Here is a 13,436-nt window from a genome sequence, read left to right on the forward strand (position 1 = left end):
AAAAAAAAAAAAAAAAAAAGGCGACATGTTCTAAAGGTGACAAAACAGATACACACTGGGACAATGACTTATCTAAGCACATGCTGCTAGTTAGTGGCAAACGCAAGGCAAGAACCCAGGTTAGCTGAATATTGCCCAGTATCTTGATTTGTTTTTTTGTTTTGTTTTGTTTTTTGTTTTTTGAGTTAGAGTCTTACTCTGTCACCCAGACTGGAGGGCAGTGGCATGCTCCTGGCCACCGCAGCCTCTACCTGCTGGGCTCAGGCGATCCTTCCACCTCAGCCTTCCAAGTAGCTGGAATTACAGACGCGTGCCACCATGCCCGACTAGTACCTTGATTTCTAATGAACTATACTAGTGTTATTTTATGCTTGCTTGTTTGCTTGCTTTTGCTGTTTAATTACTGGTGCTGCATTTGTTGCCAATACTTGTAATTCATTATGCTCAAATAATTTTATCAGCAAAGATGAATGAAATCTCTTAGGACTGAGTAAGGGAAACTGTTTTGGAGGGGTTGTGGCTGGCTGACAGCTAGTGCAGGGTCGCAGAGAGAACAGAGTGGCTTGACTGGAAATAGAGCCTAAAATCCAAGACTTGGCTAAAATAAAGAAAGAAAGCGAGCAGTGTGGCTGTAGACTGGGCAACCACAGTTAAAGGTATGCATATCATCTCTTTAGTGCTCAGTCTTTTTTTTTTTTTTTTTTTTTTAATAATTAATCAGTATTTTTATTATAGTTTTGTGGGGTACAGTTAAGGGTTAGGTGTACAATTACGTTTCATTCAGACACCCTGTTGATAAGAGGTGTTTTCCCAGCCCCAGACAGATATTTGCCACTGTTAATCCCCTCCCCCTCCCCCCCAGTGCTCAGTCTTAATGACAACTGTAGCTCCTTCTCCATCAGAACAAAACATCTTTTGTTTTGGGGTTCTCTGTACTTTGGGTCTTTTTCCAGGCACATTTGTGGCTTTTACCCTGTCTTTCTATTTCACTATTCTGGATAGTTTCTTTTTCGTAATGTTTTTAATTCATTTGGTCTCACTGTACATTCGTAGCACAACTATATTTATTTTGTTTTGTTTTGTTTTGTTTTGTTTTGAGTTGGAGTCCCACTCCTTTGCCCAGGCTGGAGTGCAGTGGCATGCACGCTCACGGCCACCCTAGCATCGACCCGCTGGGCTCTGGTGATCCTACCGCCTCAGCCTTCCGTGTAGCTGGAACTACAGATACGCACTACCACGCCCGGCTATTTTTTATCTTATTGTAGAGACGAGGTCTCACCAAGTTGCCTGGGGTTGGTCTCGAACCCTCAGGCTCAGGCAATCCACTCGCCTCGGACTCTCAAAGTGCTGGGATTACAGACTGAGCCACCAAGCCCAGCCACAACTATATTTCATAGGAGATCTTATGTGCATGTAAAATGGAGAACACTATTTCACAAATTAGAAATTACTAGATTAGTTGGGCTCGGTGGCTCAGCCTGTAATCCCGCACCTTGGGAGGCTGAGGTGAGTGGATTGCCTGAGCCCACTGGTTCGAGACCTGCCTGGGCAATTTGGTGAGACCTCATCTTCTACAATAAATCAAAAATTAGCCGGGCATGGTAGCGTGCACCTGTAGTTCCAGCTACTTGGAAGGCTGAGGCAGGATTGCTGGAGCCCAGCAGGTCAAGGCTGCAGTAGCCGAGAGCAGCCACTGCACTCCAGTCTGGGTGACAGATTCCAACTCAAAAAAAAAAAAAAAGAAATTACTAGATTATTTATCTTACACCTTCAGAGTTGAAATATTTCCTACTTGGCAAATGGCTCTTCTTCAAAATCTGAAAATTGCATCTAGAGTAAAATGACTGTCGCTGTGGCACCATGAGGCTGCCGGTCCTTTCACTTTCATTGACTTACTGTCCAATGTACTCCATTGATTTTCCAGACAGCTCAACGTTGCCTCATCAGCCAGATACTGGAATTATAAGAGGGCTTCATCAAGGCCTTTGTGTGATTTGAAAACTTTTCAACTTTCCTGATTTGGGCAGCTGTATGATAGAAAACATCTGTAAATGGCATTTGGCAGCACCTTGGTCTTTCTTCCACAGCTTATACAATTTCTGACTTGGCTTCTGCTCACCACAGGGCACACTTTACCTTCTCTGCTCTAGGAGCTCTTGTTCATTTGTCAGGAGACCTACAAGAAGGCTGCTCATGTACAGCTGTGGAATGTCAGAGTCATCTGAAAGTGGCATAAATGGGCCTTTAAATGACCTCTATATTAAAATGTAAATGCAGACTATATTAAAATGTAAAAAGACGATATAAGGAGACTGTACATAGTCTTTCTCCTATTTTTTTCATATGAATTGATTGGACAATGGCACAGATGAAGCATGAGGTAAAATAAAGAGTTTTTTTAAGCCCATTGCAGCTTGTATGCATGAAAACGAATAAAAGCTATAGGGAAGAAGTGAACATTGGGCAATGCTTTAGGTGGGAGCCATTTTCTGACTTACAAACCCATTTTAGACAATAGCCTACCTTCTGAACCTATGTGGGGAAAAGGGGTCACTGTGATACTCTTTTGCTCAAATAACCTTTCCCGACTAGTTAATGAAAATTAACTTTTGGTTACATAGGAAACAGAAGTTTTTTGAAATTTATAATAGATGAAATAAACAATCTCAAAAAATGAATTAATTATAATTATAAATGCCACCATCCTATATGAGAAAATGAATTAGGATAGGAGAATAGGAGCTTTTTGATAAAGATTATCTGAAAACAACACAATATTGTTTTATTGAAGAATGATGTGATTTAATACTTAGTGATCATGAAATCTTATGTAAAGCCATCCACCAGGAGAGTTCCGTAAGCCTCATTTATTCCACTCTATATGAGCAGATTCAGTCTCCTTTACAATGCTAGTAAAATATTTATAAATAAAACAACACTCTTGAGGCTGATTTTATTCAATCCACATGGACTATAGTTTAACGTGAGTATCTCAGCATTACCTTTCTAATCTGAGTGAAAATAGGATAACTAGGGGGTGGTCCTTTTTCTCAGCCTTCCGTCTTACAACAATCTTAAGCATAGGAGATCTCTGATTTTCTCTTCTTATGCAGGAGGTGTTTCATGTCTTCACAATGGGTACTTTTGTTCACTAGTTTTCATATCCTGCAATCATAGGTCGGGTGGCTCTGAGTCTTTATGAGACTGAGGGAAAATGGGTGATAGCCTTCAACAGATTTGAGGAAACCAGAAGGGACTTACAACTTGGTGATTATCCAGTACTGTGACTAAAGATTTACTATTATATGACTAATTTATTAAATCATTACAGGTATATTCATTGAATACCTATCATAATCCCGTTCTATTCTTATTAGTGCTAGAGATATGACAATTGAACATTCCCACCCTCCGGGAGCTTGCATTCTAGTAATGGATATAGATACTCTGTAGGAAGCAAGTCAATAAAACATGTCAATATAGTGATGTATGTTATGAAAGAAATAAATAGGGTGCTGGATAGGAAATGTATAATCTTTAGAATAACCTCAGTGGGGGCAAACTTTATCCTTTGTGGATGGATTTGGTTTTTGGAAACATCAAAAATGATATGAAGCCAGATCTTATAAATATATAGTGAAAGATTAAATTTATTGATAATGGTTTTGGCCCCAAATGAGGGTTAATTGTAATTACTGCAAATTTTTGAGTGTCAATAAAAAATACATATTATGCTAACTAGTGACAAGCAGTTCCTTTTTTTTCTTTTGAGTTGGAGTCCCACTCTGTTGCCCAGACTGGAGTGCAGCCTCCACCTGCTGCGCTCCGGCGATCCCTCCGCCTCAGCCTTCCAAGTAGTTGGAACTATAGGTGCACGCTACCATGCCCAGCTAACTTTTGGTTTATTGTAGAAATGAGGTCTCACCAAATTGCCCAGGCTGGTCTCGAACCCACGGACTCAGGTAATCCACTCGCCTCGGCCTCCCAAAGTGCTGGGATTACAGTCTGAGCCACCGAGCCCAGCCTCTTCCATGTTTTTAAGTGCAGTAAAAGGGCTCCAGCAATGACTGTTGTTCTTTGGTAATCACTTAGGTATCTGTAACTACCAACAGCACTGTCTCTATTTCCCTGCCTCTCTTCAAATTCTAGTCAACCTTTGTCATCACTGGCAAAAGCACTTTAACTGTTATGTTGCCATATAAAATAAACATTTAGAGATATTCCAAGCTATGTAGTATAGTGGTAACACTTGAAATTTGATGATGACAGTGTATAATTTAGTCTTTGCATTTCATTAGCCCAAATAAAGTGAAATTTCATTTACACTATTTTGTATCAAGTAAATTCACAGACTATGGATATACCACTTTGATAATATACCACTTTGATAAAATATAATCGATTTGAGTATAGGAAAAGCAAGGCTGTTATAAGCAAAAATGTTAAGATGGAGATGAATGAACAAAGGAAGCCATGATAGGAGACCTGTTTTCTCAATTCTGTAGAATGTGACTCACCACTATGTATTCTTTGGATTTATATGAGAAGGGAAATGAGCAGATCATGTGTGTTGGATCTTTTTTCCAGTTTGTTGTCTGTTTTGGATTATAAACTCCCAGAAGACAGGGCTCCCTTAATCCTCTGTTCAGACCTATTGTGTGTACCTTCCTGTGCTAACTTTAGTGGTTTCTACCACTTCCCTTTAGTGACTCCTTTTGTTCTAAAAACGTATCTAGTAAACAAGACCTAATAAAGATGGTTTTGTAAAATGGGAAGAAGCCAAAGATAGTCATTTAATTACATAGTTAGCATAGTTTTAGCTCCTTGCTTCGAGAAGCATTGATGTTCTCAAAGGGTGTTTACATTAGCTACTACTCTTCCAGACACCGTGCTAGGCACTGGGGGTACAGAGGTGAATCATAGAGAGATCCTGTCTTTATGGAACTCACAGTTGAATTGGTGAGACAGAACTAAACGGTGTCGTGGGATATGGTGCATGCTAATAAAAAGGGACACACTTGGTGCCTCAAAGAGTCTGCAGTAAGTTGAGGTTATTGTGTCAGAAGCTACTACGGGAACTATTCTATGATTTTCTGTAGCTAGTGAAGGAGCACGTATGTTTATTTATTTACTGCATAAATAAATCTCTTTGAAACCTTGGCATGATTCACATGAATACACATTCAATATATTTGTCAATTTTAATGACAGGTAGAATGGTGAGGCTTAGCTTCAAAGTAAGTAGGGAATCTTCTGTGACTTCTTAAATGTAGAACCAGATTGGTTCAGAATAACTCTCATCTAATATGTTGTGAGGAACCCGCTTGAATTATTTTTTTCTCTTCTTCTCTCTTTTTTAGTCTTTATGCAACAGCAGCTCCATTTCTAGCAGCAACTCAGCTGAGCCAAAAGCACAGTCTCATTGCCTGTTTGCATAAGACACGAAATAGGCACTGAACAGAGGATTAACATATTCCTGTCTTCTGGGAGCTTATAATCTAAAACAGACAACTGGACAGAGTATCCAACACATCTGATCTGCTCATTTCCCTTCTCATTCAAATCCAAAGAAAATAAAGTGGCGAGTCACATTCTGGAGGGTTGGGAAAATTCCCTAGGTAGTATTCTCTTTTTTTGTGACTTTTCAAGTTGAAAGGTCTTTGGTATGTAATATGCAATAGATTACAGTATTATTTTTTAAAGTGGGGATGAGAAAGTAAACATTATTCTTTCTTTTTTACTATCAACAAGTTACATTAGCGGATATGGATCAAATTAAAGGTGGATTCTTGTTTTGCCATGGGGAAATATGCACAATATTTTAAATATTCTAAGGTCAGGGTCAACTTGTGGAAAGAAGAGTTATCATAAAAATTAATTTAAGAAACTAGCCTTGAGATATGTCTTAATAATCCCACAGGTGAAAGCAACATTTGTGTAGTAATAAAGGTGCTTAGTGTGACCTTTTTAGCAAAAGGAGATATTACCAGAACATGACCAATGTTTGGAGCTGAGGCAATGCAGTAAAATAATGGAGGTCTAAGTATTTATATTATAAGGATGTGATCATTTGTAAGAAAACAGTGAAAATATAGGACACTTGCCAAACTAAGATTAATTCCTCAAAGCTTGTGTGTGTGTGAGTCAGGAAAAGGAATAAAAATGCAGAAATAAAGAGACACAGAGAAACAAAGTAGCAAGAGGCTGTGACAGAGATGGGCAAACAAAGACCAAGAACTAAAAATCAGCCAACCTATGGTTACATTCCAACTCTGTCATTAAATTCACTGAGAGACCTTGGCCATGTCACTTCTCTCTGGAACTCAGTTTCTCCATCTGTAAAATGAGGGGATGTACTAGAAGATGACTGTATAATTTTCTGACTCTTAGGTTCTACTCTGGGGTGCTAGATAAATGAAAAAGTAAGCAGGTGGGTAGGTAGGAAATATACATGGGCAGGCATGCAGACAGACAGAGACAGAATGGTTGCATGCCTGCATACACTTACTTAACAAAAATAGGAAACAGGGCTCAGTGGCTCAGCCTGTAATCCCGCACTTTGGGAGGTCGAGGTGAGTGAATTGCCTGAGCCCGCGGGTTCGAGATCCGCCTGGGCAACTTGGCGAGACCTCGTCTCTACAATAACTCAAAAAAATTAGCCAGGCATGGTAGCGCACGCCTGTAGTTCCAGCTACTTGGAAGGCTGAAGCGTAAGGATCGCCGGAGCCCAGCAGGTCGAGGCTGCGGTGGCCGGGAGTGTGCCACTGCACTCCAGTCTAGGTGACAGAGTAAGACTCCCACTCAAAAAAAAAAAAAAAATAGGAGAAGACCAAAATCATAGTGGACCAGGAGACTGCAAATCACAACAAGCACCAACCAAATCCACTAAACTACCATGGTGAACTGAGGGATTGGCAACTTTCCTTTTTGCCTGGCACTGATTCAGCTTCCTGGGGGTCAGCATTGAGTCCTTTTCTGACTGGCATGGCGGACTGCCTTTCCTCCACAGGCTCAGAGGAGTAGTTGTGTGAGGATTTGAAAATGACCTTTGATGCTCAAATAGAACTCAATTTATCAAATTTTGTACCTATGGCCATTACCCTGGCTCCCTCAACAGAACCTCCCACCGGAGGGAGAGGCAGAGAGTACCTACTCTTTTTAACTTCTAGCCTTTGAGGTTGAGGAAACTCAAACAAGCTACCATGTGTATTCTTACCCAACTTTCTGTCTGTATACCTATCTCCAAAGTTCTGTGGATAATTTTGAGCACATTGTGTTCCCTAGGCTTTCAAAGTTTACTACTTTTAAACGTTTGTGATTCTTATTTGTGAAGTCATAGAGTTGATGAGAATAATTAGTACTTGTCAAGCTCCCAGTCAGTGAATGACTTTAGTAAGGAGCTAACAATGTACTCAGTGGACAAACTGAGTGCAGCCAAATGATGAGGCTTTACAGATGGGTTTTAGTATCTGGTTAATTTCACTTTCATTGACTTTTGCAAGGAGTAAACTACTGTGATTTTTCTTGCTTTGACTGCTAACAGTTTATTATCCTTCCCCAAAATAATGCCCCAAGAGTTTAGTCTGAGGCCACATGGGCTGATAGTAGGTCCTCCTGTAGGTGATTTTGATTAGATGTTGATCTCTCATAAAACTTCTTTCGCATCTGGGGTGCCATTTTGAATTTATCCAGATCGTCCGGGCACAGTGGCTCATGGCTATAATCCCAGCAATTTGGGAGACCAAGGTGAGAGGATTACATGAGCCCACAGGTTAAAGACCAGCCTGGGCAACTTGGTGAGACCTTGTCTCTACAATAAATCGAAAAATTAGCCAGGCATGGTGGTATGTGCCTGTAGTTCCAGCTACTTAGAAAGCTGAGGCAGAAGGATCAACTGAGCCCAGCAGGTTGAGGCTGTGGTAGCCATGAGCATGCCAGTGCACTCCGGCCTGGGTGACCGAGTGAGACTCTGACTCAAAACAAATAAAAATAAAAGAGTTTATCCAGATCTTCACATTCCGATACTGGTAACATTTTAGAAAAGTATGTGCCTATCACAGTGCTCTCTGTCTCTGTCTCTCTTAGGACCTGCTATGTTGCCCAGGCTGGTCTCAAACTCCCTGCCTTGGCCTCCTAAGTAGCTGGGATTATGGGATTTCTGGCATTCACCAAACGACAATACTTTATTAAGAAGCTTTGTTATTACTGGAAGCCCCACTTTTCTAGGCCAGGTGAGCACTGAGAACAAAGACCAGGGTGAGCATGATGTGTGAGGAGCATGGAGAGGCCACATTTGCTGAAGCCAAGCTTGCTCTTACATCACGTGGCTGATGGTATTGGTTGCATCAGGTGGAGCCCACTGGGAGAGGATGCTGAAAGGCAGCAGAGAGGCTTGGATTCCACATACATCCCCAGCCTAACCTCTTCCCTGGATTCCAGATTCCTATAACTCACATCCTGCTCCTTATCTCCACTGGGGAGGTTAATTGAAATCTCAAACTTCATCTGCCTCCAAACAAAGTTCTAACTTTTTTCCCAGAACTTGGACCTCTCCTAATCTTTCCCACCTTATTAAATGGCAACTCTATCCTTCCAGTTGCTCAGATGAAAATCTTCAGTATATTTCAAACTGCCTTTTCTCTCCCAGGCCTTATCTAATCCACCAGTAGATTCTGTCTATTCCGCCTTCGTAATATTTCTGGAATCTGACCACCTCTCACCACCATCACCTCTGCCATCCTAGTTCAAGCCGCCATCATTCCTTACATGGTCTTCTGTAAAAGCTTCCTGGCTGGCTCCCCTGCATCCTCTATTGACCTCCTACAGTCTTTTCTCCACTCAGCAACCACAGTAATAATCCTTTTAAAATGTTACTTCAGCCAGTCAAGGTGGCTCACACCTATAATCCCAGCACTTTTGGGAGTCTGAGGCAGAAGGATCACTTTTGAGCCCAAGAGTTAAAGATCAGTCTGGGCAATATAGCGAAACCTTGTCTCTACAAAAAGAATTTAAAAACAATTAGCTCAGTGGTGGTGCATGTCGATAGTACTCAGGAGGCAGAGGTAAAAGGATCGCCTGAGTCCAGGAGGTCAAGACTGCAATGAGCCGTGATCATGCCACTGAATTCCAGCCTGGGTGACAGAGTGAGACTTTGAAAAATTAAATTAAATTAAAAAGTTAGTTTAGATCGTGTCATTCTTCTTTTCCAAACCCTGCAGTGGTTCCTCATCTTCAGCATACAAGGCACTGTGAAGTCCTGCACAGTGTGGCCCTTGTTCCCTCTCTGGCCTCATATTTTATTACTCTGCCTCATGGACATTTCTTTCGAATCACACTGGTCTCCTTGGCTTGCTACCTCAAGACCTTTGCACTTGATCCTCTCTCTGCCTAGGAAGGTCTTCCCCTAGATATCTGCGGAACTGGGTCTTTAAATTTATTCAGGGTCTTTCTTCCAATGTCATAGAATTAAGATTGCCAAGGACCCTGATTCTTTTTTCTTTTTTGGGGGGGTTGAGTCGGAGTCTCACTCTGTCACCCAGACTGGAGTGCAGTGGCCGCTCCCGGCCACCGCAGCCTCCACCTGCCGGGCTCCAGCAATCCTTCCGCCTCAGCCTTCTGAGTAGCTGGAATGACAGGCGCGCAGTATCACGCCCGGCTAATTTTTGATTTATTGTAGAGATGAGGTCTCACCAAGTTGCCCAGGCGGGTCTCGAACCCGCGGCTCAGGCAATCCACTCACCTCAGCCTCCCAATGCGCGGGATTACAGGCTGAGCCACCGAGCCCGGCTGGACCCTGATTCTTAAAAAGAGGTCACTGGACTAGACCAACAGGAGTTCACTAATGATCTTTAGGGAGACAGTTGCAGTCAAGCAGTAGAAAAGGAGCCATCTTGTTTTTCTAACCATCTGTGTCCCTTACTAGGCTGTGTGCTACTTGAGTTCCATGCTGTTGTCTCATTCATCCTTGTCTCTCCAGCATGTCACAGTGACTGGCACTGGTAGGCACTCAGTCACTGTTTGTAGAATGAGGATACCAGTCTTATTTTTAAACAATTGGTTACATTAAATTACATTAAAAGTTACTGAATGTTTGTGAATGCTGTCAGTTTTTTTCAGAGAATATGTTGGAAAATTAAAATCTGTACATTCATTGTAGACCCATTCCCTGAGTACTGACTTGTGACATGGTGTTAAATATGTGGTTTAGAGTTTTCAGAGCACATGGGTTGTAGGGAGCAAGGAGGCTGAAATCATCCTCCGTCTTAGAGAGGTAAGGAAATTCAGTCTCTATGTATTAACTAACTCACTTCCCTTTTTAAATCTCCCTTTTAGACCTGGAAGAGCCATTTAACTTCAAAAGCTATCCTTGGGTTCCAGCAAAATCTTAATGACTTTAAGGACAGCTATTTAACAGGTAGTTCAGATAGTTAACACTCAGCTGGGGCGAAAAACCACACTTACATGAGTTGCCTAATAATTATAATTGGTTTCAACCTTCATCTCTTTTATCTTCCCTCCTCTATTTAACAGTGTGCTGGAGTTCAAAACACCAGCTTAGGAATAGTTTTTCTTTCATACAATGTTCCCTCTTCCAGGCTCTGCCTTTTGAGATCTTTCCAAACACACCAGTTAGAAAACAACTCTCAGTGGGAAAAGGGGGGCACAATGCTAGTTTTCAGGACTGTGTCACCTGGGAGAAGAACCTCAGTCTCATCTCTTGCCCTGGTTGCTGTTACACTGAGCGTGGGCTGGGAACTCCTTGTTCTTAGAGAACTAGTTAGAGAAAGTTGGCCTTTCCCGAGAGTCTTTATTCCTAGAGCCTGTTGACACCAGCAGTAAGTCCTGCTTTCTTTTGCTGTCTGAGAATTGCATGAAGGTCACTTCTGCAGCTTATGTCTCTAAGGCAATGGCTGGAAAGTCTTGGCAGGACTCTGCTCCCATTTCTAGCATTGCTCTTAAGCCAGCTCTGTCTGCAAATGTCAGTTATAAACTTCAAGTCCTCTATTTCCTGAAAGCAGTCGTTACTTGTAGCCTATTCCTTTGGTCAGTCCCCAGGGGCTGCCCCGCCTGCCCTGATATCTATCTTGTTTATAATGTGAGATATTTGCCTTTGGGTGTATGGGAGGAAAAATGGTATCACAAGCATGGCCAAGAGAAGTAGCCATTCTACCAGGAGTGGAGGAGGTCATTCCATACTCCGATAAAAGAGAATTTGTCTGTGACACTCCCTCCGCCCCTGCTATAAATCAAATACACATTTAACTGTTATATGCCATCCAGGTTCATTCAACAAACACTTGCTGAGTGCCACTCAGTCTGGGTGTAAGGAAGTAGGGGAAATGGGAAGATGAAACATGGTCCACATACCCTCAAAAAGCCCACAATCCACAAAATGTGCAAACAGATCTTATGATTCATTGTGATATAATCAAGTCCAAACAAAGTGGAGCCAAGAGGAAGGGATTGATGTTGCCTGAGGCTACAGAGAAAACTTTTCAACAGAAAAGGCAACTGTGAGTTTTCAGAGAGAAATGGGAGATTCTGAAGAGGAGAAGATGGGCAAAGGTAGTCCCGTTAGAGAAAGTGGCTTTGTAAAGGCCCAGAGGCAAGGACCAGCATGGAAGATCTAGGAAGGATGGTGGTGTGGCTTATCAAGAAGATAAGTAAAACCAGGCTCCATATGAGAGTATTGGATGTTCTGCTGAGATACAGAGCTGATTTGGTAGGTGATAAGGAGCCACCTAAGGTGATCAAGCAGAGGCGGAATGAAATAGCTGTTTTTTTCAAAGATAATACTGGCTTAATTGTGGAACACAGAAGGGAGGGGGTTGATGCTGTGACTGGTAATTACTGTGCCCTCTCCTTCACTGCACTGACCACGCCGAGTAAACAACTCTCAATGGGAAAGGGGGGCACAGTGTGAGTCCTAAGGGCTCTGTCACCTGGACAGAAGAATTGCAGTCCCATCACTTGTCCTGGTCGCTGTTACACTGAGCGTGGGCTGGAAGCAACTTGTTCTAAGCAAAAGGTTTCAGTAGGAGACTGTAATCATGCCTAAAATTACTTCATTATTGGAACCTGTGTTTGAACTGTGATTAGGAGCTGGATGAAGAAATCAAGTAATCAACCATTGAAATTGTAACCATAAATTGTTCTATAAACAACTAACTTCCTCTGCCTCCCCCATTCCAAGCAACAAACTTGAAAACAGATGCTTTTCCTGTTGTTTTTTTCACCCCATGGGTTTTAGCCAGGGCGTTTAAGCCTTACACAAGTTAGAGAACAATGCCCACCAGCCACAATGCCCCCTTTCCCCTTATGTATGGATCACTCCTGGTATTGTGCCTTGTCAGACTAAGACAAGATACTTAGGGAGTGTGGAACCATTAAAAAGTGCAACAGATTAAGATTTGTCTAGTGAAGGTGAAGAGGTTTACTTTTAATGGAGGAGAACTGAAGAGAAATCGCCTGGAGTTCAAGACAAAGAATAGAGAAAAACCTTCAGAGTGTGTTGCCTTTGAATAATGTGTTGAAAGTAGTTTTTGTCCTGGAGGGCTTTATTTTAGGCCAAAGGCATTCAAATACTACAGCTTATAGAGATACATATTTTCATAAAACAACCTTAGGGCTTATTGACTTTTTCTTGTCTGGGGCCCCACTGTGCTAAACCATCCAGATGTGTAATAAATAGAAATAAATTATAAGCAAGACATGAATTTTATTTTGGGAAGACCATGGCAGCAATCAGACAACAGTGTTGCATGAAGCAGCTTCACTGTGTGACAAAAGTGCAACCATAAGCTACTTTGCTCCTGTAATGCTGAGGAAAAGCCAGAGAGGCACAGCATGAGGTGTTACCTCATTTGATCATTATTCTGACGTTAAGAGGTCACACCTAATAGTTGCCCAGCAAGTTTCATTTTCCTCCTTTGGTAAGTGGTCGCACCTAGTAGTTGCCCAGCAAGTTTCATTTTCCTCCTTTGTTATCATTTACAGCTCAAAACACTTAGCAATCATAACATGGAAGAGCCCTTAAGGATCTGTCCAACCCTTCCATTTTACAAAATAAGTACGGAGTCTCATGAAAATTAGTGGCTTTGTTCTTGGCTAGTCATCATCAGAAGCAGAGCTATAAACAGGTCTATAATCCAGGTGTTTTGCTTTATTTGATGAGAGCAGTTCATCCTCTGTCCCCTTGGGAATAACTCCAGTAACCCAGTAATAACATTTCACAAAAATTCACTTTGTCAGGAATGCATCCTTGGCACTTGGCATAATAATACCACCAACTATAGCTAACACTGCATAGAAACTACAGTTTGCACAGTGCTTTTCACCATCTTGAGTGGAACTGTCATTGTTGCCCGTGGCTTTGCCAGTGGCATTTTTTTTTTTTTTTTTTTGAATTGGAGTCTCACTCTGTTGCCCAAACTGGC

The sequence above is a fragment of the Carlito syrichta genome, unplaced genomic scaffold, assembly GCF_000164805.1.
Source record: "Carlito syrichta isolate Samal-C Ts95f unplaced genomic scaffold, Tarsius_syrichta-2.0.1 Scaffold309624, whole genome shotgun sequence".
Classification (NCBI taxonomy): Eukaryota; Metazoa; Chordata; class Mammalia; order Primates; family Tarsiidae; genus Carlito; species Carlito syrichta.